We start from the raw sequence: 24,063 nt of genomic DNA on the forward strand, positions 1-24,063 counted from the left end.
TCAACAGCTGATAGGTCATCTTTTTATTTGTGAATCTCTGATCACCGTGTTGAATCAGGTCGGATCTCTAGTGCAATGGATAGCGGCTTGGAGTCCTAGACGAATGTAGCAAAAGCATTCAAAGGCTTTGTGTTCAAACACCAGCTGGGTCAATTTTATCCCTCCTCTTATTTTTTAACTCATTGAAACAGTAACAAGCAATGCCTGCGTCTGCATCACCAGAAACATGTACCAAAATGGCAGTGAAAGAAAGTCTACTTAAACAGAGACTGTTTGCTTTGAAAACATTGCATAATCTATGCCCAAGAGGAAATTCCCAAAGATACTGCTGAAAATGTAATTTAGTAGGTAGTAATAGTATTTGGCACTTTATTGATTTCACAATGTCATTTTAGACACATGATTTCTAAGTCAGCCGAAAATGAGATAGTACAAATTTCAGGATTTAAAATGGATTACGTGTGCTGCTGAAATATCAAATGCTTAACACCTTCAATGCTACAGGAGATTTTCCTCCTGTGCTGAATGATCTGTAAATCCATTGTTCATGACGAGCTCAGCTCGTCATAAGCACACGACAAGTGTACTGCACGACGAGCTGAGCTCGTCATGAGCATGGAAGGGGTTAAAACATCAATTTGTTATTAAACTCTACAAATTTGATTGCTAATATATGTAACCATATTAATACACAGAGTGTAGGTCAGTGTACGTCCACATTTGTTTAGCTGATTTTAAGACTGAGTATAGCAGAGCCTGGATAGCTCAGTCGGTAGAGCATCAGACTTTTAATCTGAGGGTCCAGGGTTCAAGTCCCTGTTCAGGCGGTTGCTTCCTTTAAAGAAAAATTACTCTAATTGGATGCTCTTTTTGTGTTCCCCTGCAAGACGAATAAGATATTCCATTACTAAAATTGCAAAAACGTCTTTCATGGAGTTGTGAAATACACATCTGTCTCATATATCATGTGCCATTTGACTAAACTTAAGTCGTATGTAGATTAACCTATGGTATCATGTAATTTGGAACGGTGAATATAATTTCCCCAATTCAATATTCAAAATAAATCCATGGTTATAGTATCAAATGAACTTTATAAAGCTGATCAACATTATTTCATTTCAGAATATCGCTGCACCTCATTAGAGCGTATTGGCTCTGTGGCGCAATGGATAGCGCATTGGACTTCTAGGTGAATGTAAAAAAGATGTTCAAAGGTTGTGGGTTCAAATCCCACCAGAGTCAGTTTTATCCCTATTTATTTCATAACTGTTTAAAAGAGTAATAAATAATGCATGCATGCTTTTGCTTCACCAAAAAGGGCAGTGAAAGGAAGACTATTTTAAATAGATACTATTCAAATTACGCAATCCTTGCAGAAGAGGAAATTTGCAGCTGTACTTATGAAAATGTAATTTACTCAGAAGTAAGATTTTGGGCCCTTCCTTAATTTTACAATGTCAATAAAAACATATGAATTCTAAGTCAGCAAAAAAAATGAGATAGTAGCAATTTCCAGACTTACAATAAGGTTAAATTTACTGAAGAGATTTCAAATGCTTGAAGTACCAATTCATTATTATATTCTGCGTATTCAATACTTAATACCGGCAACCATCTTAAGAAACATAGTGATAGTTGGGACACTTCCAAATGTTGATAAGGTCATTTTGTGTAGTGCCCTCTTTGAGCCTGGATAGCTCAGTCGGTAGAGCATCAGACTTTTAATCTGAGGGCCCAGGGTTCAAGTCCCTGTTCAGGCGGCTTGGTTAAAGAAAAGGTATATCAATTGCATACTCTTTTCAGGATCCAATGAATGGGGAGTCCTATTACAGATGTTTAAAAAAAGTCTAAATCGAGTCATTACTTACCCATCTGTCTTGTACATTCTTTGACAAGAGTTAAGAAGACTTACCCAAACTGTATCATGTAGTTTGACATGTTGATTATCTTTTACCCAATTCAATGTTCAAAATGCAAGGTAGTGTCCCATTAACTTGATAAAGTTGGTCAACAGCTGATAGGTCATCTTTTTATTTGTGAATCTCTGATCACCGTGTTGAATCAGGTCGGATCTCTAGTGCAATGGATAGCGGCTTGGAGTCCTAGACGAATGTAGCAAAAGCATTCAAAGGCTTTGTGTTCAAACACCAGCTGGGTCAATTTTACCCCTCTTCTTATTTTATAACTAATTGAAAGAGTAACAAGCAATGCCTGCTTCTGCATCACCAGAAACATTTACCAAAATGGCAGTGAAAGAAAGTCTACTTAAACAGAGACTGTTTGCTTTGAAAACATTGCATAATCTATGCCCAAGAGGAAATTCCCAAGGATACTGCTGAAAATGTAATTTAGTAGGTAGTAATAGTATTTGGCACTTTATTGATTTCACAATGTCATTTTAGACACATGATTTCAAAGTCAGCCGAAAATGAGATAGTACAAATTTCAGGATTTAAAATGGATTACGTGTGCGGCTGAAATTTTAAATGCTTAAAATATCAATTTGTTATTAAACTCTGCAAATTTGATTGCTAATATATGTAACCATATTAATACACAAAGTGTAGGTCAGTGTACGTCCATACTTGTTAAGCTGATTTTAAGATAAAATATAGCAGAGCCTGGATAGCTCAGTCGGTAGAGCATCAGACTTTTAATCTGAGGGTCCAGGGTTCAAGTCCCTGTTCAGGCGGTTGCTTCCTTTAAAGAAAAATTACTCTAATTGGATGCTCTTTTTGTGTTCCCCTGCAAGACGAATAAGATATTCCATTACTAAAATTGCAAAAACGTCTTTCATGGAGTTGTGAAATACACATCTGTCTCATATATCATGTGCCATTTGACTAAACTTAAGTCGTATGTAGATTAACCTATGGTATCATGTAATTTGAGACAGTGAATATAATTTCCCCAATTCAATATTCAAAATAAATCCATGGTTATAGTATCAAATGAACTTTATAAAGCTGATCAACATTATTTCATTTCAGAATATCGCTGCACCTCATGAGAGCGTATTGGCTCTGTGGCGCAATGGATAGCGCATTGGACTTCTAGGTGAATGTAAAAAAGATATTCAAAGGTTGTGGGTTCGAATCCCACCAGAGTCAGTTTTATCCCTATTTATTTCATAACTGTTTAAAAGAGTAATAAATACTGCATGCATGCTTTTGCTTCACCAAAAAGGGCAGTGAAAGGAAGATTATTTTAAATAGATACTATTCAAATTACGCAATCCTTGCAGAAGAGGAAATTTGCAGCTGTACTTATGAAAATGTAATTTACTCAGAAGTAAGATTTTGGGCCCTTCCTTAATTTTACAATATCAATAAAAACATATGACTACTAAGTCAGCAAAAAAAATGAGATAGTAGCAATTTCAGGACTTACAATAAGGTTAAATTTACTGAAGAGATTTCAAATGCTTGAAGTACCAATTCATTATTATATTCTGCGTATTCAATACTTAATACCGGCAACCATCTTAAGAAACATAGTGATAGTTGGGACACTTCCAAATGTTGATAAGGTCATTTTGTGTAGTGCCCTCTTTGAGCCTGGATAGCTCAGTCGGTAGAGCATCAGACTTTTAATCTGAGGGCCTAGGGTTCAAGTCCCTGTTCAGGCGGCTTGGTTAAAGAAAAGGTATATCAATTGCATACTCTTTTCAGGATCCAATGAATGGGGAGTCCTATTACAGATGTTTAAAAAAAGTCTAAATCGAGTCATTACTTACCCATCTGTCTTGTACATTCTTTGACAAGGGTTAAGAAGACTTACCCAAACTGTATCATGTAGTTTGACATGTTGATTATCTTTTACCCAATTCAATGTTCAAAATGTAAGGTAGTTTCCCATTAACTTGATAAAGTTGGTCAACAGCTGATAGGTCATCTTTTTATTTGTGAATCTCTGATCACCGTGTTGAATCAGGTCGGATCTCTAGTGCAATGGATAGCGGCTTGGAGTCCTAGACGAATGTAGCAAAAGCATTCAAAGGCTTTGTGTTCAAACACCAGCTGGGTCAATTTTACCCCTCTTCTTATTTTATAACTAATTGAAAGAGTAACAAGCAATGCCTGCTTCTGCATCACCAGAAACATTTACCAAAATGGCAGTGAAAGAAAGTCTACTTAAACAGAGACTGTTTGCTTTGAAAACATTGCATAATCTATGCCCAAGAGGAAATTCCCAAGGATACTGCTGAAAATGTAATTTAGTAGGTAGTAATAGTATTTGGCACTTTATTGATTTCACAATGTCATTTTAGACACATGATTTCAAAGTCAGCCGAAAATGAGATAGTACAAATTTCAGGATTTAAAATGGATTACGTGTGCGGCTGAAATTTTAAATGCTTAAAATATCAATTTGTTATTAAACTCTACAAATTTGATTGCTAATATATGTAACCATATTAATACACAAAGTGTAGGTCAGTGTACGTCCATACTTGTTTAGCTGATTTTAAGATAGAATATAGCAGAGTCTGGATAGCTCAGTCGGTAGAGCATCAGACTTTTAATCTGAGGGTCCAGGGTTCAAGTCCCTGTTCAGGCGGTTGCTTCCTTTAAAGAAAAATTACTCTAATTGGATGCTCTTTTTGTGTTCCCCTGCAAGACGAATAAGATATTCCATTACTAAAATTGCAAAAACGTCTTTCATGGAGTTGTGAAATACACATCTGTCTCATATATCATGTGCCATTTGACTAAACTTAAGTCGTATGTAGATTAACCTATGGTATCATGTAATTTGGAACGGTGAATATAATTTCCCCAATTCAATATTCAAAATAAATCCATGGTTATAGTATCAAATGAACTTTATAAAGCTGATCAACATTATTTCATTTCAGAATATCGCTGCACCTCATTAGAGCGTATTGGCTCTGTGGCGCAATGGATAGCGCATTGGACTTCTAGGTGAATGTAAAAAAGATGTTCAAAGGTTGTGGGTTCAAATCCCACCAGAGTCAGTTTTATCCCTATTTATTTCATAACTGTTTAAAAGAGTAATAAATAATGCATGCATGCTTTTGCTTCACCAAAAAGGGCAGTGAAAGGAAGACTATTTTAAATAGATACTATTCAAATTACGCAATCCTTGCAGAAGAGGAAATTTGCAGCTGTACTTATGAAAATGTAATTTACTCAGAAGTAAGATTTTGGGCCCTTCCTTAATTTTACAATGTCAATAAAAACATATGAATTCTAAGTCAGCAAAAAAAATGAGATAGTAGCAATTTCCAGACTTACAATAAGGTTAAATTTACTGAAGAGATTTCAAATGCTTGAAGTACCAATTCATTATTATATTCTGCGTATTCAATACTTAATACCGGCAACCATCTTAAGAAACATAGTGATAGTTGGGACACTTCCAAATGTTGATAAGGTCATTTTGTGTAGTGCCCTCTTTGAGCCTGGATAGCTCAGTCGGTAGAGCATCAGACTTTTAATCTGAGGGCCCAGGGTTCAAGTCCCTGTTCAGGCGGCTTGGTTAAAGAAAAGGTATATCAATTGCATACTCTTTTCAGGATCCAATGAATGGGGAGTCCTATTACAGATGTTTAAAAAAAGTCTAAATCGAGTCATTACTTACCCATCTGTCTTGTACATTCTTTGACAAGAGTTAAGAAGACTTACCCAAACTGTATCATGTAGTTTGACATGTTGATTATCTTTTACCCAATTCAATGTTCAAAATGCAAGGTAGTGTCCCATTAACTTGATAAAGTTGGTCAACAGCTGATAGGTCATCTTTTTATTTGTGAATCTCTGATCACCGTGTTGAATCAGGTCGGATCTCTAGTGCAATGGATAGCGGCTTGGAGTCCTAGACGAATGTAGCAAAAGCATTCAAAGGCTTTGTGTTCAAACACCAGCTGGGTCAATTTTACCCCTCTTCTTATTTTATAACTAATTGAAAGAGTAACAAGCAATGCCTGCTTCTGCATCACCAGAAACATTTACCAAAATGGCAGTGAAAGAAAGTCTACTTAAACAGAGACTGTTTGCTTTGAAAACATTGCATAATCTATGCCCAAGAGGAAATTCCCAAGGATACTGCTGAAAATGTAATTTAGTAGGTAGTAATAGTATTTGGCACTTTATTGATTTCACAATGTCATTTTAGACACATGATTTCAAAGTCAGCCGAAAATGAGATAGTACAAATTTCAGGATTTAAAATGGATTACGTGTGCGGCTGAAATTTGAAATGCTTAAAATATCAATTTGTTATTAAACTCTACAAATTTGATTGCTAATATATGTAACCATATTAATACACAAAGTGTAGGTCAGTGTACGTCCATACTTGTTTAGCTGATTTTAAGATAGAATATAGCAGAGTCTGGATAGCTCAGTCGGTAGAGCATCAGACTTTTAATCTGAGGGTCCAGGGTTCAAGTCCCTGTTCAGGCGGTTGCTTCCTTTAAAGAAAAATTACTCTAATTGGATGCTCTTTTTGTGTTCCCCTGCAAGACGAATAAGATATTCCATTACTAAAATTGCAAAAACGTCTTTCATGGAGTTGTGAAATACACATCTGTCTCATATATCATGTGCCATTTGACTAAACTTAAGTCGTATGTAGATTAACCTATGGTATCATGTAATTTGAGACGGTGAATATAATTTCCCCAATTCAATATTCAAAATAAATCCATGGTTATAGTATCAAATGAACTTTATAAAGCTGATCAACATTATTTCATTTCAGAATATCGCTGCACCTCATTAGAGCGTATTGGCTCTGTGGCGCAATGGATAGCGCATTGGACTTCTAGGTGAATGTAAAAAAGATGTTCAAAGGTTGTGGGTTCGAATCCCACCAGAGTCAGTTTTATCCCTATTTATTTCATAACTGTTTAAAAGAGTAATAAATAATGCATGCATGCTTTTGCTTCACCAAAAAGGGCAGTGAAAGGAAGACTATTTTAAATAGATACTATTCAAATTACGCAATCCTTGCAGAAGAGGAAATTTGCAGCTGTACTTATGAAAATGTAATTTACTCAGAAGTAAGATTTTGGGCCCTTCCTTAATTTTACAATGTCAATAAAAACATATGAATTCTAAGTCAGCAAAAAAAATGAGATAGTAGCAATTTCCAGACTTACAATAAGGTTAAATTTACTGAAGAGATTTCAAATGCTTGAAGTACCAATTCATTATTATATTCTGCGTATTCAATACTTAATACCGGCAACCATCTTAAGAAACATAGTGATAGTTGGGACACTTCCAAATGTTGATAAGGTCATTTTGTGTAGTGCCCTCTTTGAGCCTGGATAGCTCAGTCGGTAGAGCATCAGACTTTTAATCTGAGGGCCCAGGGTTCAAGTCCCTGTTCAGGCGGCTTGGTTAAAGAAAAGGTATATCAATTGCATACTCTTTTCAGGATCCAATGAATGGGGAGTCCTATTACAGATGTTTAAAAAAAGTCTAAATCGAGTCATTACTTACCCATCTGTCTTGTACATTCTTTGACAAGAGTTAAGAAGACTTACCCAAACTGTATCATGTAGTTTGACATGTTGATTATCTTTTACCCAATTCAATGTTCAAAATGCAAGGTAGTGTCCCATTAACTTGATAAAGTTGGTCAACAGCTGATAGGTCATCTTTTTATTTGTGAATCTCTGATCACCGTGTTGAATCAGGTCGGATCTCTAGTGCAATGGATAGCGGCTTGGAGTCCTAGACGAATGTAGCAAAAGCATTCAAAGGCTTTGTGTTCAAACACCAGCTGGGTCAATTTTACCCCTCTTCTTATTTTATAACTAATTGAAAGAGTAACAAGCAATGCCTGCTTCTGCATCACCAGAAACATTTACCAAAATGGCAGTGAAAGAAAGTCTACTTAAACAGAGACTGTTTGCTTTGAAAACATTGCATAATCTATGCCCAAGAGGAAATTCCCAAAGATACTGCTGAAAATGTAATTTAGTAGGTAGTAATAGTATTTGGCACTTTATTGATTTCACAATGTCATTTTAGACACATGATTTCAAAGTCAGCCGAAAATGAGATAGTACAAATTTCAGGATTTAAAATGGATTACGTGTGCGGCTGAAATTTTAAATGCTTAAAATATCAATTTGTTATTAAACTCTGCAAATTTGATTGCTAATATATGTAACCATATTAATACACAAAGTGTAGGTCAGTGTACGTCCATACTTGTTAAGCTGATTTTAAGATAAAATATAGCAGAGCCTGGATAGCTCAGTCGGTAGAGCATCAGACTTTTAATCTGAGGGTCCAGGGTTCAAGTCCCTGTTCAGGCGGTTGCTTCCTTTAAAGAAAAATTACTCTAATTGGATGCTCTTTTTGTGTTCCCCTGCAAGACGAATAAGATATTCCATTACTAAAATTGCAAAAACGTCTTTCATGGAGTTGTGAAATACACATCTGTCTCATATATCATGTGCCATTTGACTAAACTTAAGTCGTATGTAGATTAACCTATGGTATCATGTAATTTGAGACAGTGAATATAATTTCCCCAATTCAATATTCAAAATAAATCCATGGTTATAGTATCAAATGAACTTTATAAAGCTGATCAACATTATTTCATTTCAGAATATCGCTGCACCTCATGAGAGCGTATTGGCTCTGTGGCGCAATGGATAGTGCATTGGACTTCTAGGTGAATGTAAAAAAGATATTCAAAGGTAGTGGGTTCGAATCCCACCAGAGTCAGTTTTATCCCTATTTATTTCATAACTGTTTAAAAGAGTAATAAATACTGCATGCATGCTTTTGCTTCACCAAAAAGGGCAGTGAAAGGAAGATTATTTTAAATAGATACTATTCAAATTACGCAATCCTTGCAGAAGAGGAAATTTGCAGCTGTACTTATGAAAATGTAATTTACTCAGAAGTAAGATTTTGGGCCCTTCCTTAATTTTACAATATCAATAAAAACATATGACTACTAAGTCAGCAAAAAAAATGAGATAGTAGCAATTTCAGGACTTACAATAAGGTTAAATTTACTGAAGAGATTTCAAATGCTTGAAGTACCAATTCATTATTATATTCTGCGTATTCAATACTTAATACCGGCAACCATCTTAAGAAACATAGTGATAGTTGGGACACTTCCAAATGTTGATAAGGTCATTTTGTGTAGTGCCCTCTTTGAGCCTGGATAGCTCAGTCGGTAGAGCATCAGACTTTTAATCTGAGGGCCTAGGGTTCAAGTCCCTGTTCAGGCGGCTTGGTTAAAGAAAAGGTATATCAATTGCATACTCTTTTCAGGATCCAATGAATGGGGAGTCCTATTACAGATGTTTAAAAAAAGTCTAAATCGAGTCATTACTTACCCATCTGTCTTGTACATTCTTTGACAAGAGTTAAGAAGACTTACCCAAACTGTATCATGTAGTTTGACATGTTGATTATCTTTTACCCAATTCAATGTTCAAAATGCAAGGTAGTGTCCCATTAACTTGATAAAGTTGGTCAACAGCTGATAGGTCATCTTTTTATTTGTGAATCTCTGATCACCGTGTTGAATCAGGTCGGATCTCTAGTGCAATGGATAGCGGCTTGGAGTCCTAGACGAATGTAGCAAAAGCATTCAAAGGCTTTGTGTTCAAACACCAGCTGGGTCAATTTTACCCCTCTTCTTATTTTATAACTAATTGAAAGAGTAACAAGCAATGCCTGCTTCTGCATCACCAGAAACATTTACCAAAATGGCAGTGAAAGAAAGTCTACTTAAACAGAGACTGTTTGCTTTGAAAACATTGCATAATCTATGCCCAAGAGGAAATTCCCAAGGATACTGCTGAAAATGTAATTTAGTAGGTAGTAATAGTATTTGGCACTTTATTGATTTCACAATGTCATTTTAGACACATGATTTCAAAGTCAGCCGAAAATGAGATAGTACAAATTTCAGGATTTAAAATGGATTACGTGTGCGGCTGAAATTTGAAATGCTTAAAATATCAATTTGTTATTAAACTCTACAAATTTGATTGCTAATATATGTAACCATATTAATACACAAAGTGTAGGTCAGTGTACGTCCATACTTGTTTAGCTGATTTTAAGATAGAATATAGCAGAGTCTGGATAGCTCAGTCGGTAGAGCATCAGACTTTTAATCTGAGGGTCCAGGGTTCAAGTCCCTGTTCAGGCGGTTGCTTCCTTTAAAGAAAAATTACTCTAATTGGATGCTCTTTTTGTGTTCCCCTGCAAGACGAATAAGATATTCCATTACTAAAATTGCAAAAACGTCTTTCATGGAGTTGTGAAATACACATCTGTCTCATATATCATGTGCCATTTGACTAAACTTAAGTCGTATGTAGATTAACCTATGGTATCATGTAATTTGAGACGGTGAATATAATTTCCCCAATTCAATATTCAAAATAAATCCATGGTTATAGTATCAAATGAACTTTATAAAGCTGATCAACATTATTTCATTTCAGAATATCGCTGCACCTCATTAGAGCGTATTGGCTCTGTGGCGCAATGGATAGCGCATTGGACTTCTAGGTGAATGTAAAAAAGATGTTCAAAGGTTGTGGGTTCGAATCCCACCAGAGTCAGTTTTATCCCTATTTATTTCATAACTGTTTAAAAGAGTAATAAATAATGCATGCATGCTTTTGCTTCACCAAAAAGGGCAGTGAAAGGAAGACTATTTTAAATAGATACTATTCAAATTACGCAATCCTTGCAGAAGAGGAAATTTGCAGCTGTACTTATGAAAATGTAATTTACTCAGAAGTAAGATTTTGGGCCCTTCCTTAATTTTACAATGTCAATAAAAACATATGAATTCTAAGTCAGCAAAAAAAATGAGATAGTAGCAATTTCCAGACTTACAATAAGGTTAAATTTACTGAAGAGATTTCAAATGCTTGAAGTACCAATTCATTATTATATTCTGCGTATTCAATACTTAATACCGGCAACCATCTTAAGAAACATAGTGATAGTTGGGACACTTCCAAATGTTGATAAGGTCATTTTGTGTAGTGCCCTCTTTGAGCCTGGATAGCTCAGTCGGTAGAGCATCAGACTTTTAATCTGAGGGCCCAGGGTTCAAGTCCCTGTTCAGGCGGCTTGGTTAAAGAAAAGGTATATCAATTGCATACTCTTTTCAGGATCCAATGAATGGGGAGTCCTATTACAGATGTTTAAAAAAAGTCTAAATCGAGTCATTACTTACCCATCTGTCTTGTACATTCTTTGACAAGAGTTAAGAAGACTTACCCAAACTGTATCATGTAGTTTGACATGTTGATTATCTTTTACCCAATTCAATGTTCAAAATGCAAGGTAGTGTCCCATTAACTTGATAAAGTTGGTCAACAGCTGATAGGTCATCTTTTTATTTGTGAATCTCTGATCACCGTGTTGAATCAGGTCGGATCTCTAGTGCAATGGATAGCGGCTTGGAGTCCTAGACGAATGTAGCAAAAGCATTCAAAGGCTTTGTGTTCAAACACCAGCTGGGTCAATTTTACCCCTCTTCTTATTTTATAACTAATTGAAAGAGTAACAAGCAATGCCTGCTTCTGCATCACCAGAAACATTTACCAAAATGGCAGTGAAAGAAAGTCTACTTAAACAGAGACTGTTTGCTTTGAAAACATTGCATAATCTATGCCCAAGAGGAAATTCCCAAGGATACTGCTGAAAATGTAATTTAGTAGGTAGTAATAGTATTTGGCACTTTATTGATTTCACAATGTCATTTTAGACACATGATTTCAAAGTCAGCCGAAAATGAGATAGTACAAATTTCAGGATTTAAAATGGATTACGTGTGCGGCTGAAATTTGAAATGCTTAAAATATCAATTTGTTATTAAACTCTACAAATTTGATTGCTAATATATGTAACCATATTAATACACAAAGTGTAGGTCAGTGTACGTCCATACTTGTTTAGCTGATTTTAAGATAGAATATAGCAGAGTCTGGATAGCTCAGTCGGTAGAGCATCAGACTTTTAATCTGAGGGTCCAGGGTTCAAGTCCCTGTTCAGGCGGTTGCTTCCTTTAAAGAAAAATTACTCTAATTGGATGCTCTTTTTGTGTTCCCCTGCAAGACGAATAAGATATTCCATTACTAAAATTGCAAAAACGTCTTTCATGGAGTTGTGAAATACACATCTGTCTCATATATCATGTGCCATTTGACTAAACTTAAGTCGTATGTAGATTAACCTATGGTATCATGTAATTTGAGACGGTGAATATAATTTCCCCAATTCAATATTCAAAATAAATCCATGGTTATAGTATCAAATGAACTTTATAAAGCTGATCAACATTATTTCATTTCAGAATATCGCTGCACCTCATTAGAGCGTATTGGCTCTGTGGCGCAATGGATAGCGCATTGGACTTCTAGGTGAATGTAAAAAAGATGTTCAAAGGTTGTGGGTTCGAATCCCACCAGAGTCAGTTTTATCCCTATTTATTTCATAACTGTTTAAAAGAGTAATAAATAATGCATGCATGCTTTTGCTTCACCAAAAAGGGCAGTGAAAGGAAGACTATTTTAAATAGATACTATTCAAATTACGCAATCCTTGCAGAAGAGGAAATTTGCAGCTGTACTTATGAAAATGTAATTTACTCAGAAGTAAGATTTTGGGCCCTTCCTTAATTTTACAATGTCAATAAAAACATATGAATTCTAAGTCAGCAAAAAAAATGAGATAGTAGCAATTTCCAGACTTACAATAAGGTTAAATTTACTGAAGAGATTTCAAATGCTTGAAGTACCAATTCATTATTATATTCTGCGTATTCAATACTTAATACCGGCAACCATCTTAAGAAACATAGTGATAGTTGGGACACTTCCAAATGTTGATAAGGTCATTTTGTGTAGTGCCCTCTTTGAGCCTGGATAGCTCAGTCGGTAGAGCATCAGACTTTTAATCTGAGGGCCCAGGGTTCAAGTCCCTGTTCAGGCGGCTTGGTTAAAGAAAAGGTATATCAATTGCATACTCTTTTCAGGATCCAATGAATGGGGAGTCCTATTACAGATGTTTAAAAAAAGTCTAAATCGAGTCATTACTTACCCATCTGTCTTGTACATTCTTTGACAAGAGTTAAGAAGACTTACCCAAACTGTATCATGTAGTTTGACATGTTGATTATCTTTTACCCAATTCAATGTTCAAAATGCAAGGTAGTGTCCCATTAACTTGATAAAGTTGGTCAACAGCTGATAGGTCATCTTTTTATTTGTGAATCTCTGATCACCGTGTTGAATCAGGTCGGATCTCTAGTGCAATGGATAGCGGCTTGGAGTCCTAGACGAATGTAGCAAAAGCATTCAAAGGCTTTGTGTTCAAACACCAGCTGGGTCAATTTTACCCCTCTTCTTATTTTATAACTAATTGAAAGAGTAACAAGCAATGCCTGCTTCTGCATCACCAGAAACATTTACCAAAATGGCAGTGAAAGAAAGTCTACTTAAACAGAGACTGTTTGCTTTGAAAACATTGCATAATCTATGCCCAAGAGGAAATTCCCAAAGATACTGCTGAAAATGTAATTTAGTAGGTAGTAATAGTATTTGGCACTTTATTGATTTCACAATGTCATTTTAGACACATGATTTCAAAGTCAGCCGAAAATGAGATAGTACAAATTTCAGGATTTAAAATGGATTACGTGTGCGGCTGAAATTTTAAATGCTTAAAATATCAATTTGTTATTAAACTCTGCAAATTTGATTGCTAATATATGTAACCATATTAATACACAAAGTGTAGGTCAGTGTACGTCCATACTTGTTAAGCTGATTTTAAGATAAAATATAGCAGAGCCTGGATAGCTCAGTCGGTAGAGCATCAGACTTTTAATCTGAGGGTCCAGGGTTCAAGTCCCTGTTCAGGCGGTTGCTTCCTTTAAAGAAAAATTACTCTAATTGGATGCTCTTTTTGTGTTCCCCTGCAAGACGAATAAGATATTCCATTACTAAAATTGCAAAAACGTCTTTCATGGAGTTGTGAAATACACATCTGTCTCATATATCATGTGCCATTTGACTAAACTTAAGTCGTATGTAGATTAACCTATGGTATCATGTAATTTGAGACAGTGAATATAATTTCCCCAATTCAATATTCAAAATAAATCCATGGTTATAGTATCAAATGAACTTTATAAAGCTGATCAACATTATTTCATTTCAGAATATCGCTGCACCTCATGAGAGCGTATTGGCTCTGTGGCGCAATGGATAGCGCATTGGACTTCTAGGTGAATGTAAAAAAGATATTCAAAGGTAGTGGGTTCGAATCCCACCAGAGTCAGTTTTATCCCTATTTATTTCATAACTGTTTAAAAGAGTAATAAATACTGCATGCATGCTTTTGCTTCACCAAAAAGGGCAGTGAAAGGAAGATTATTTTAAATAGATACTATTCAAATTACGCAATCCTTGCAGAAGAGGAAATTTGCAGCTGTACTTATGAAAATGTAATTTACTCAGAAGTAAGATTTTGGGCCCTTCCTTAATTTTACAATATCAATAAAAACATATGACTACTAAGTCAGCAAAAAAAATGAGATAGTAGCAATTTCAGGACTTACAATAAGGTTAAATTTACTGAAGAGATTTCAAATGCTTGAAGTACCAATTCATTATTATATTCTGCGTATTCAATACTTAATACCGGCAACCATCTTAAGAAACATAGTGATAGTTGGGACACTTCCAAATGTTGATAAGGTCATTTTGTGTAGTGCCCTCTTTGAGCCTGGATAGCTCAGTCGGTAGAGCATCAGACTTTTAATCTGAGGGCCTAGGGTTCAAGTCCCTGTTCAGGCGGCTTGGTTAAAGAAAAGGTATATCAATTGCATACTCTTTTCAGGATCCAATGAATGGGGAGTCCTATTACAGATGTTTAAAAAAAGTCTAAATCGAGTCATTACTTACCCATCTGTCTTGTACATTCTTTGACAAGAGTTAAGAAGACTTACCCAAACTGTATCATGTAGTTTGACATGTTGATTATCTTTTACCCAATTCAATGTTCAAAATGCAAGGTAGTGTCCCATTAACTTGATAAAGTTGGTCAACAGCTGATAGGTCATCTTTTTATTTGTGAATCTCTGATCACCGTGTTGAATCAGGTCGGATCTCTAGTGCAATGGATAGCGGCTTGGAGTCCTAGACGAATGTAGCAAAAGCATTCAAAGGCTTTGTGTTCAAACACCAGCTGGGTCAATTTTACCCCTCTTCTTATTTTATAACTAATTGAAAGAGTAACAAGCAATGCCTGCTTCTGCATCACCAGAAACATTTACCAAAATGGCAGTGAAAGAAAGTCTACTTAAACAGAGACTGTTTGCTTTGAAAACATTGCATAATCTATGCCCAAGAGGAAATTCCCAAGGATACTGCTGAAAATGTAATTTAGTAGGTAGTAATAGTATTTGGCACTTTATTGATTTCACAATGTCATTTTAGACACATGATTTCAAAGTCAGCCGAAAATGAGATAGTACAAATTTCAGGATTTAAAATGGATTACGTGTGCGGCTGAAATTTGAAATGCTTAAAATATCAATTTGTTATTAAACTCTACAAATTTGATTGCTAATATATGTAACCATATTAATACACAAAGTGTAGGTCAGTGTACGTCCATACTTGTTTAGCTGATTTTAAGATAGAATATAGCAGAGTCTGGATAGCTCAGTCGGTAGAGCATCAGACTTTTAATCTGAGGGTCCAGGGTTCAAGTCCCTGTTCAGGCGGTTGCTTCCTTTAAAGAAAAATTACTCTAATTGGATGCTCTTTTTGTGTTCCCCTGCAAGACGAATAAGATATTCCATTACTAAAATTGCAAAAACGTCTTTCATGGAGTTGTGAAATACACATCTGTCTCATATATCATGTGCCATTTGACTAAACTTAAGTCGTATGTAGATTAACCTATGGTATCATGTAATTTGAGACGGTGAATATAATTTCCCCAATTCAATATTCAAAATAAATCCATGGTTATAGTATCAAATGAACTTTATAAAGCTGATCAACATTATTTCATTTCAGAATATCGCTGCACCTCATTAGAGCGTATTGGCTCTGTGGCGCAATGGATAGCGCATTGGACTTCTAGGTGAATGTAAAAAAGATGTTCAAAGGTTGTGGGTTCGAATCCCACCAGAGTCAGTTTTATCCCTATTTATTTCATAACTGTTTAAAAGAGTAATAAATAATGCATGCATGCTTTTGCTTCACCAAAAAGGGCAGTGAAAGGAAGACTATTTTAAATAGATACTATTCAAATTACGCAATCCTTGCAGAAGAGGAAATTTGCAGCTGTACTTATGAAAATGTAATTTACTCAGAAGTAAGATTTTGGGCCCTTCCTTAATTTTACAATGTCAATAAAAACATATGAATTCTAAGTCAGCAAAAAAAATGAGATAGTAGCAATTTCCAGACTTACAATAAGGTTAAATTTACTGAAGAGATTTCAAATGCTTGAAGTACCAATTCATTATTATATTCTGCGTATTCAATACTTAATACCGGCAACCATCTTAAGAAACATAGTGATAGTTGGGACACTTCCAAATGTTGATAAGGTCATTTTGTGTAGTGCCCTCTTTGAGCCTGGATAGCTCAGTCGGTAGAGCATCAGACTTTTAATCTGAGGGCCCAGGGTTCAAGTCCCTGTTCAGGCGGCTTGGTTAAAGAAAAGGTATATCAATTGCATACTCTTTTCAGGATCCAATGAATGGGGAGTCCTATTACAGATGTTTAAAAAAAGTCTAAATCGAGTCATTACTTACCCATCTGTCTTGTACATTCTTTGACAAGAGTTAAGAAGACTTACCCAAACTGTATCATGTAGTTTGACATGTTGATTATCTTTTACCCAATTCAATGTTCAAAATGCAAGGTAGTGTCCCATTAACTTGATAAAGTTGGTCAACAGCTGATAGGTCATCTTTTTATTTGTGAATCTCTGATCACCGTGTTGAATCAGGTCGGATCTCTAGTGCAATGGATAGCGGCTTGGAGTCCTAGACGAATGTAGCAAAAGCATTCAAAGGCTTTGTGTTCAAACACCAGCTGGGTCAATTTTACCCCTCTTCTTATTTTATAACTAATTGAAAGAGTAACAAGCAATGCCTGCTTCTGCATCACCAGAAACATTTACCAAAATGGCAGTGAAAGAAAGTCTACTTAAACAGAGACTGTTTGCTTTGAAAACATTGCATAATCTATGCCCAAGAGGAAATTCCCAAAGATACTGCTGAAAATGTAATTTAGTAGGTAGTAATAGTATTTGGCACTTTATTGATTTCACAATGTCATTTTAGACACATGATTTCAAAGTCAGCCGAAAATGAGATAGTACAAATTTCAGGATTTAAAATGGATTACGTGTGCGGCTGAAATTTTAAATGCTTAAAATATCAATTTGTTATTAAACTCTGCAAATTTGATTGCTAATATATGTAACCATATTAATACACAAAGTGTAGGTCAGTGTACGTCCATACTTGTTAAGCTGATTTTAAGATAAAATATAGCAGAGCCTGGATAGCTCAGTCGGTAGAGCATCAGACTTTTAATCTGAGGGTCCAGGGTTCAAGTCCCTGTTCAGGCGGTTGCTTCCTTTAAAGAAAAATTACTCTAATTGGATGCTCTTTTTGTGTTCCCCTGCAAGACGAATAAGATATTCCATTACTAAAATTGCAAAAACGTCTTTCATGGAGTTGTGAAATACACATCTGTCTCATATATCATGTGCCATTTGACTAAACTTAAGTCGTATGTAGATTAACCTATGGTATCATGTAATTTGAGACAGTGAATATAATTTCCCCAATTCAATATTCAAAATAAATCCATGGTTATAGTATCAAATGAACTTTATAAAGCTGATCAACATTATTTCATTTCAGAATATCGCTGCACCTCATGAGAGCGTATTGGCTCTGTGGCGCAATGGATAGCGCATTGGACTTCTAGGTGAATGTAAAAAAGATATTCAAAGGTAGTGGGTTCGAATCCCACCAGAGTCAGTTTTATCCCTATTTATTTCATAACTGTTTAAAAGAGTAATAAATACTGCATGCATGCTTTTGCTTCACCAAAAAGGGCAGTGAAAGGAAGATTATTTTAAATAGATACTATTCAAATTACGCAATCCTTGCAGAAGAGAAAATTTGCAGCTGTACTTATGAAAATGTAATTTACTCAGAAGTAAGATTTTGGGCCCTTCCTTAATTTTACAATATCAATAAAAACATATGACTACTAAGTCAGCAAAAAAAATGAGATAGTAGCAATTTCAGGACTTACAATAAGGTTAAATTTACTGAAGAGATTTCAAATGCTTGAAGTACCAATTCATTATTATATTCTGCGTATTCAATACTTAATACCGGCAACCATCTTAAGAAACATAGTGATAGTTGGGACACTTCCAAATGTTGATAAGGTCATTTTGTGTAGTGCCCTCTTTGAGCCTGGATAGCTCAGTCGGTAGAGCATCAGACTTTTAATCTGAGGGCCTAGGGTTCAAGTCCCTGTTCAGGCGGCTTGGTTAAAGAAAAGGTATATCAATTGCATACTCTTTTCAGGATCCAATGAATGGGGAGTCCTATTACAGATGTTTAAAAAAAGTCTAAATCGAGTCATTACTTACCCATCTGTCTTGTACATTCTTTGACAAGGGTTAAGAAGACTTACCCAAACTGTATCATGTAGTTTGACATGTTGATTATCTTTTACCCAATTCAATGTTCAAAATGTAAGGTAGTGTCCCATTAACTTGATAAAGTTGGTCAACAGCTGATAGGTCATCTTTTTATTTGTGAATCTCTGATCACCGTGTTGAATCAGGTCGGATCTCTAGTGCAATGGATAGCGGCTTGGAGTCCTAGACGAATGTAGCAAAAGCATTCAAAGGCTTTGTGTTCAAACACCAGCTGGGTCAATTTTACCCCTCTTCTTATTTTATAACTAATTGAAAGAGTAACAAGCAATGCCTGCTTCTGCATCACCAGAAACATTTACCAAAATGGCAGTGAAAGAAAGTCTACTTAAACAGAGACTGTTTGCTTTGAAAACATTGCATAATCTATGCCCAAGAGGAAATTCCCAAGGATACTGCTGAAAATGTAATTTAGTAGGTAGTAATAGTATTTGGCACTTTATTGATTTCACAATGTCATTTTAGACACATGATTTCAAAGTCAGCCGAAAATGAGATAGTACAAATTTCAGGATTTAAAATGGATTACGTGTGCGGCTGAAATTTTAAATGCTTAAAATATCAATTTGTTATTAAACTCTACAAATTTGATTGCTAATATATGTAACCATATTAATACACAAAGTGTAGGTCAGTGTACGTCCATACTTGTTAAGCTGATTTTAAGATAAAATATAGCAGAGCCTGGATAGCTCAGTCGGTAGAGCATCAGACTTTTAATCTGAGGGTCCAGGGTTCAAGTCCCTGTTCAGGCGGTTGCTTCCTTTAAAGAAAAATTACTCTAATTGGATGCTCTTTTTGTGTTCCCCTGCATGACGAATAAGATATTCCATTACTAAAATTGCAAAAACGTCTTTCATGGAGTTGTGAAATGCACATCTGCCTCATATACCATGTGCCATTTGACTAAACTTAAGTCGTATGTAGATTAACCTATGGTATCATGTAATTTGAGACGGTGAATATAATTTCCCCAATTCAATATTCAAAATAAATCCATGGTTATAGTATCAAATGAACTTTATAAAGCTGATCAACATTATTTCATTTCAGAATATCGCTGCACCTCATTAGAGCTCTGTGGCGCAATGGATAGCGCATTGGACTTCTAGGTGAATGTAAAAAAGATGTTCAAAGGTTGTGGGTTCGAATCCCACCAGAGTCAGTTTTATCCCTATTTATTTCATAACTGTTTAAAAGAGTAATAAATAATGCATGCATGCTTTTGCTTCACCAAAAAGGGCAGTGAAAGGAAGACTATTTTAAATAGATACTATTCAAATTACGCAATCCTTGCAGAAGAGAAAATTTGCAGCTGTACTTATGAAAATGTAATTTACTCAGAAGTAAGATTTTGGGCCCTTCCTTAATTTTACAATGTCGAAAAAACATATGAATTCTAAGTCAGCAAAAAAAATGAGATAGTAGCAATTTCCAGACTTACAATAAGGTTAAATTTACTGAAGAGATTTCAAATGCTTGAAGTACCAATTCATTATTATATTCTGCGTATTCAATACTTAATACCGGCAACCATCTTAAGAAACATAGTGATAGTTGGGACACTTCCAAATGTTGATAAGGTCATTTTGTGTAGTGCCCTCTTTGAGCCTGGATAGCTTAGTCGGTAGAGCATCAGACTTTTAATCTGAGGGCCCAGGGTTCAAGTCCCTGTTCAGGCGGCTTGGTTAAAGAAAAGGTATATCAATTGCATACTCTTTTCAGGATCCAATGAATGGGGAGTCCTATTACAGATGTTTAAAAAAAGTCTAAATCGAGTCATTACTTACCCATCTGTCTTGTACATTCTTTGACAAGAGTTAAGAAGACTTACCCAAACTGTATCATGTAGTTTGACATGTTGATTATCTTTTACCCAATTCAATGTTCAAAATGCAAGGTAGTGTCCCATTAACTTGATAAAGTTGGTCAACAGCTGATAGGTCATCTTTTTATTTGTGAATCTCTGATCACCGTGTTGAATCAGGTCGGATCTCTAGTGCAATGGATAGCGGCTTGGAGTCCTAGACGAATGTAGCAAAAGCATTCAAAGGCTTTGTGTTCAAACACCAGCTGGGTCAATTTTACCCCTCTTCTTATTTTATAACTAATTGAAACAGTAACAAGCAATGCCTGCTTCTGCATCACCAGAAACATTTACCAAAATGGCAGTGAAAGAAAGTCTACTTAAACAGAGACTGTTTGCTTTGAAAACATTGCATAATCTATGCCCAAGAGGAAATTCCCAAAGATACTGCTGAAAATGTAATTTAGTAGGTAGTAATAGTATTTGGCACTTTATTGATTTCACAATGTCATTTTAGACACATGATTTCAAAGTCAGCCGAAAATGAGATAGTACAAATTTCAGGATTTAAAATGGATTACGTGTGCGGCTGAAATTTTAAATGCTTAAAATATCAATTTGTTATTAAACTCTGCAAATTTGATTGCTAATATATGTAACCATATTAATACACAAAGTGTAGGTCAGTGTACGTCCATACTTGTTAAGCTGATTTTAAGATAAAATATAGCAGAGCCTGGATAGCTCAGTCGGTAGAGCATCAGACTTTTAATCTGAGGGTCCAGGGTTCAAGTCCCTGTTCAGGCGGTTGCTTCCTTTAAAGAAAAATTACTCTAATTGGATGCTCTTTTTGTGTTCCCCTGCAAGACGAATAAGATATTCCATTACTAAAATTGCAAAAACGTCTTTCATGGAGTTGTGAAATACACATCTGTCTCATATAACATGTGCCATTTGACTAAACTTAAGTCGTATGTAGATTAACCTATGGTATCATGTAATTTGAGACGGTGAATATAATTTCCCCAATTCAATATTCAAAATAAATCCATGGTTATAGTATCAAATGAACTTTATAAAGCTGATCAACATTATTTCATTTCAGAATATCGCTGCACCTCATTAGAGCGTATTGGCTCTGTGGCGCAATGGATAGCGCATTGGACTTCTAGGTGAATGTAAAAAAGATGTTCAAAGGTTGTGGGTTCGAATCCCACCAGAGTCAGTTTTATCCCTATTTATTTCATAACTGTTTAAAAGAGAAATAAATAATGCATGCATGCTTTTGCTTCACCAAAAAGGGCAGTGAAAGGAAGACTATTTTAAATAGATACTATTCAAATTACGCAATCCTTGCAGAAGAGGAAATTTGCAGCTGTACTTATGAAAATGTAATTTACTCAGAAGTAAGATTTTGGGCCCTTCCTTAATTTTACAATGTCAATAAAAACATATGAATTCTAAGTCAGCAAAAAAAATTAGATAGTAGCAATTTCCAGACTTACAATAAGGTTAAATTTACTGAAGAGATTTCAAATGCTTGAAGTACCAATTCATTATTATATTCTGCGTATTCAATACTTAATACCGGCAACCATCTTAAGAAACATAGTCATAGTTGGGACACTTCCAAATGTTGATAAGGTCATTTTGTGTAGTGCCCTCTTTGAGCCTGGATAGCTCAGTCGGTAGAGCATCAGACTTTTAATCTGAGGGCCCAGGGTTCAAGTCCCTGTTCAGGCGGCTTGGTTAAAGAAAAGGTATATCAATTGCATACTCTTTTCAGGATCCAATGAATGGGGAGTCCTATTACAGATGTTTAAAAAAAGTCTAAATCGAGTCATTACTTACCCATCTGTCTTGTACATTCTTTGACAAGAGTTAAGAAGACTTACACAAACTGTATCATGTAGTTTGACATGTTGATTATCTTTTACCCAATTCAATGTTCAAAATGTAAGGTAGTGTCCCATTAACTTGATAAAGTTGGTCAACAGCTGATAGGTCATCTTTTTATTTGTGAATCTCTGATCACCGTGTTGAATCAGGTCGGATCTCTAGTGCAATGGATAGCGGCTTGGAGTCCTAGACGAATGTAGCAAAAGCATTCAAAGGCTTTGTATTCAAACACCAGCTGGGTCAATTTTATCCCTCCTTTTATTTTATAACTAATTGAAACAGTAACAAGCAATGCCTGCTTCTGCATCACCAGAAACATTTACCAAAATGGCAGTGAAAGAAAGTCTACTTAAACAGAGACTGTTTGCTTTGAAAACATTGCATAATCTATGCCCAAGAGGGAATTCCCAAAGATACTGCTGAAAATGTAATTTAGTAGGTAGTAATAGTATTTGGCACTTTATTGATTTCACAATGTCATTTTAGACACATGATTTCTAAGTCAGCCGAAAATGAGATAGTACAAATTTCAGGATTTAAAATGGATTACGTGTGCTGCTGAAATATCAAATGCTTAACACCTTCAATGCTACAGGAGATTTTCCTCCTGTGCTGAATGATCTGTAAATCCATTGTTCATGACGAGCTCAGCTCGTCATAAGCACACGACAAGTGTACTGCACGACGAGCTGAGCTCGTCATGAGCATGGAAGGGGTTAAAACATCAATTTGTTATTAAACTCTACAAATTTGATTGCTAATATATGTAACCATATTAATACACAAAGTGTAGGTCAGTGAACGTCCACATTTGTTTAGCTGATTTTAAGACAGAGTATAGCAGTGCCTGGATAGCTCAGTCGGTAGAGCATCAGACTTTTAATCTGAGGGTCCAGGGTTCAAGTCCCTGTTCAGGCGGTTGCTTCCTTTAAAGAAAAATTACTCTAATTGGATGTTCTTTTTGTGTTCCCCTGCAAGACGAATAAGATATTCCATTACTAAAATGGCAAAAACGTCTTTCATGGAGTTGTGAAATACACATCTGTCTCATATATCATGTGCCATTTGACTAAACTTAAGTCGTACGTAGATTTACCTATGGTATCATGTAATTTGAGAAGGTGAATATCATTTCCCCAATTCAATATTCAAAATAAATCCATGGTTATAGTATCAAATGAACTTTATAAAGCTGTTCAACATTATTTCATTTCAGAATATCGTTTCACCTCGGTAGAGCGTATTGGCTCTGTGGCGCAATGGATAACGCATTGGACTTCTAGGTGAATGTAAAAAAGATATTCAAAGGTTGTGGGTTCGAATCCCACCAGAGTCAGTTTTATCCCTATTTATTTCATAACTGTTTAAAAGAGTAATAAACAATGCATGCATGTCGAATGCCAATTTCTGTGTTGCTAGTGTCATACGAAGTACAAGAAGGAAATATAAAGACATTGAATGGTTTACATACACCAAAAAAGGCTTTGTGATGGGATTTGACCATTTAAACATTGGAAAACAAGGCAAGTCAAAAAACAGACTAAGCGGTCATGCATAACGCAGGGCTCGAAAATTCCACTCGACCACTCGCATAGTCGAGCTAAA

The 24,063-nt window shown here is 35.5% G+C and overlaps 25 non-coding genes across 25 annotated transcripts; all 25 read left to right on the top strand.

The window, feature by feature from the left end:
* The first annotated feature begins 754 nt into the window (after positions 1-754).
* TRNAK-UUU (transfer RNA lysine (anticodon UUU)) lies at positions 755-827 on the top strand. Its single transcript has one exon. It is a non-coding gene; the product is annotated as a tRNA-Lys (tRNA).
* An 863-nt stretch (positions 828-1,690) lies between these two features.
* Positions 1,691-1,763, top strand: TRNAK-UUU (transfer RNA lysine (anticodon UUU)). The gene has a single exon. It is a non-coding gene; the product is annotated as a tRNA-Lys (tRNA).
* Positions 1,764-2,622: 859 nt separating this feature from the next.
* On the top strand, positions 2,623-2,695 carry TRNAK-UUU (transfer RNA lysine (anticodon UUU)). The gene has a single exon. It is a non-coding gene; the product is annotated as a tRNA-Lys (tRNA).
* A 327-nt stretch (positions 2,696-3,022) lies between these two features.
* On the top strand, positions 3,023-3,113 carry TRNAR-UCU (transfer RNA arginine (anticodon UCU)). Its single transcript is given in 2 exon segments — positions 3,023-3,059; positions 3,078-3,113. It is a non-coding gene; the product is annotated as a tRNA-Arg (tRNA).
* Positions 3,114-5,426: 2,313 nt separating this feature from the next.
* Positions 5,427-5,499, top strand: TRNAK-UUU (transfer RNA lysine (anticodon UUU)). Its single transcript has one exon. It is a non-coding gene; the product is annotated as a tRNA-Lys (tRNA).
* A 1,259-nt stretch (positions 5,500-6,758) lies between these two features.
* TRNAR-UCU (transfer RNA arginine (anticodon UCU)) lies at positions 6,759-6,849 on the top strand. The gene is given in 2 exon segments: positions 6,759-6,795; positions 6,814-6,849. It is a non-coding gene; the product is annotated as a tRNA-Arg (tRNA).
* A 445-nt stretch (positions 6,850-7,294) lies between these two features.
* On the top strand, positions 7,295-7,367 carry TRNAK-UUU (transfer RNA lysine (anticodon UUU)). Its single transcript has one exon. It is a non-coding gene; the product is annotated as a tRNA-Lys (tRNA).
* An 859-nt stretch (positions 7,368-8,226) lies between these two features.
* On the top strand, positions 8,227-8,299 carry TRNAK-UUU (transfer RNA lysine (anticodon UUU)). Its single transcript has one exon. It is a non-coding gene; the product is annotated as a tRNA-Lys (tRNA).
* Positions 8,300-10,494: 2,195 nt separating this feature from the next.
* TRNAR-UCU (transfer RNA arginine (anticodon UCU)) lies at positions 10,495-10,585 on the top strand. The gene is given in 2 exon segments: positions 10,495-10,531; positions 10,550-10,585. It is a non-coding gene; the product is annotated as a tRNA-Arg (tRNA).
* A 445-nt stretch (positions 10,586-11,030) lies between these two features.
* On the top strand, positions 11,031-11,103 carry TRNAK-UUU (transfer RNA lysine (anticodon UUU)). The gene has a single exon. It is a non-coding gene; the product is annotated as a tRNA-Lys (tRNA).
* A 1,259-nt stretch (positions 11,104-12,362) lies between these two features.
* TRNAR-UCU (transfer RNA arginine (anticodon UCU)) lies at positions 12,363-12,453 on the top strand. Its single transcript is given in 2 exon segments — positions 12,363-12,399; positions 12,418-12,453. It is a non-coding gene; the product is annotated as a tRNA-Arg (tRNA).
* Positions 12,454-12,898: 445 nt separating this feature from the next.
* On the top strand, positions 12,899-12,971 carry TRNAK-UUU (transfer RNA lysine (anticodon UUU)). Its single transcript has one exon. It is a non-coding gene; the product is annotated as a tRNA-Lys (tRNA).
* Positions 12,972-13,830: 859 nt separating this feature from the next.
* On the top strand, positions 13,831-13,903 carry TRNAK-UUU (transfer RNA lysine (anticodon UUU)). Its single transcript has one exon. It is a non-coding gene; the product is annotated as a tRNA-Lys (tRNA).
* Positions 13,904-14,230: 327 nt separating this feature from the next.
* Positions 14,231-14,321, top strand: TRNAR-UCU (transfer RNA arginine (anticodon UCU)). Its single transcript is given in 2 exon segments — positions 14,231-14,267; positions 14,286-14,321. It is a non-coding gene; the product is annotated as a tRNA-Arg (tRNA).
* Positions 14,322-16,098: 1,777 nt separating this feature from the next.
* TRNAR-UCU (transfer RNA arginine (anticodon UCU)) lies at positions 16,099-16,189 on the top strand. The gene is given in 2 exon segments: positions 16,099-16,135; positions 16,154-16,189. It is a non-coding gene; the product is annotated as a tRNA-Arg (tRNA).
* A 445-nt stretch (positions 16,190-16,634) lies between these two features.
* TRNAK-UUU (transfer RNA lysine (anticodon UUU)) lies at positions 16,635-16,707 on the top strand. Its single transcript has one exon. It is a non-coding gene; the product is annotated as a tRNA-Lys (tRNA).
* An 859-nt stretch (positions 16,708-17,566) lies between these two features.
* TRNAK-UUU (transfer RNA lysine (anticodon UUU)) lies at positions 17,567-17,639 on the top strand. The gene has a single exon. It is a non-coding gene; the product is annotated as a tRNA-Lys (tRNA).
* A 327-nt stretch (positions 17,640-17,966) lies between these two features.
* On the top strand, positions 17,967-18,057 carry TRNAR-UCU (transfer RNA arginine (anticodon UCU)). Its single transcript is given in 2 exon segments — positions 17,967-18,003; positions 18,022-18,057. It is a non-coding gene; the product is annotated as a tRNA-Arg (tRNA).
* Positions 18,058-19,434: 1,377 nt separating this feature from the next.
* On the top strand, positions 19,435-19,507 carry TRNAK-UUU (transfer RNA lysine (anticodon UUU)). Its single transcript has one exon. It is a non-coding gene; the product is annotated as a tRNA-Lys (tRNA).
* An 854-nt stretch (positions 19,508-20,361) lies between these two features.
* On the top strand, positions 20,362-20,434 carry TRNAK-UUU (transfer RNA lysine (anticodon UUU)). Its single transcript has one exon. It is a non-coding gene; the product is annotated as a tRNA-Lys (tRNA).
* An 859-nt stretch (positions 20,435-21,293) lies between these two features.
* On the top strand, positions 21,294-21,366 carry TRNAK-UUU (transfer RNA lysine (anticodon UUU)). The gene has a single exon. It is a non-coding gene; the product is annotated as a tRNA-Lys (tRNA).
* A 327-nt stretch (positions 21,367-21,693) lies between these two features.
* On the top strand, positions 21,694-21,784 carry TRNAR-UCU (transfer RNA arginine (anticodon UCU)). Its single transcript is given in 2 exon segments — positions 21,694-21,730; positions 21,749-21,784. It is a non-coding gene; the product is annotated as a tRNA-Arg (tRNA).
* A 445-nt stretch (positions 21,785-22,229) lies between these two features.
* Positions 22,230-22,302, top strand: TRNAK-UUU (transfer RNA lysine (anticodon UUU)). Its single transcript has one exon. It is a non-coding gene; the product is annotated as a tRNA-Lys (tRNA).
* A 1,001-nt stretch (positions 22,303-23,303) lies between these two features.
* TRNAK-UUU (transfer RNA lysine (anticodon UUU)) lies at positions 23,304-23,376 on the top strand. Its single transcript has one exon. It is a non-coding gene; the product is annotated as a tRNA-Lys (tRNA).
* A 327-nt stretch (positions 23,377-23,703) lies between these two features.
* Positions 23,704-23,794, top strand: TRNAR-UCU (transfer RNA arginine (anticodon UCU)). Its single transcript is given in 2 exon segments — positions 23,704-23,740; positions 23,759-23,794. It is a non-coding gene; the product is annotated as a tRNA-Arg (tRNA).
* Positions 23,795-24,063: the final 269 nt, after the last annotated feature.

Source organism: Lissotriton helveticus, chromosome 1_1 (genome assembly GCF_964261635.1).
Source record: "Lissotriton helveticus chromosome 1_1, aLisHel1.1, whole genome shotgun sequence".
Lineage (NCBI taxonomy): Eukaryota > Metazoa > Chordata > Amphibia > Caudata > Salamandridae > Lissotriton > Lissotriton helveticus.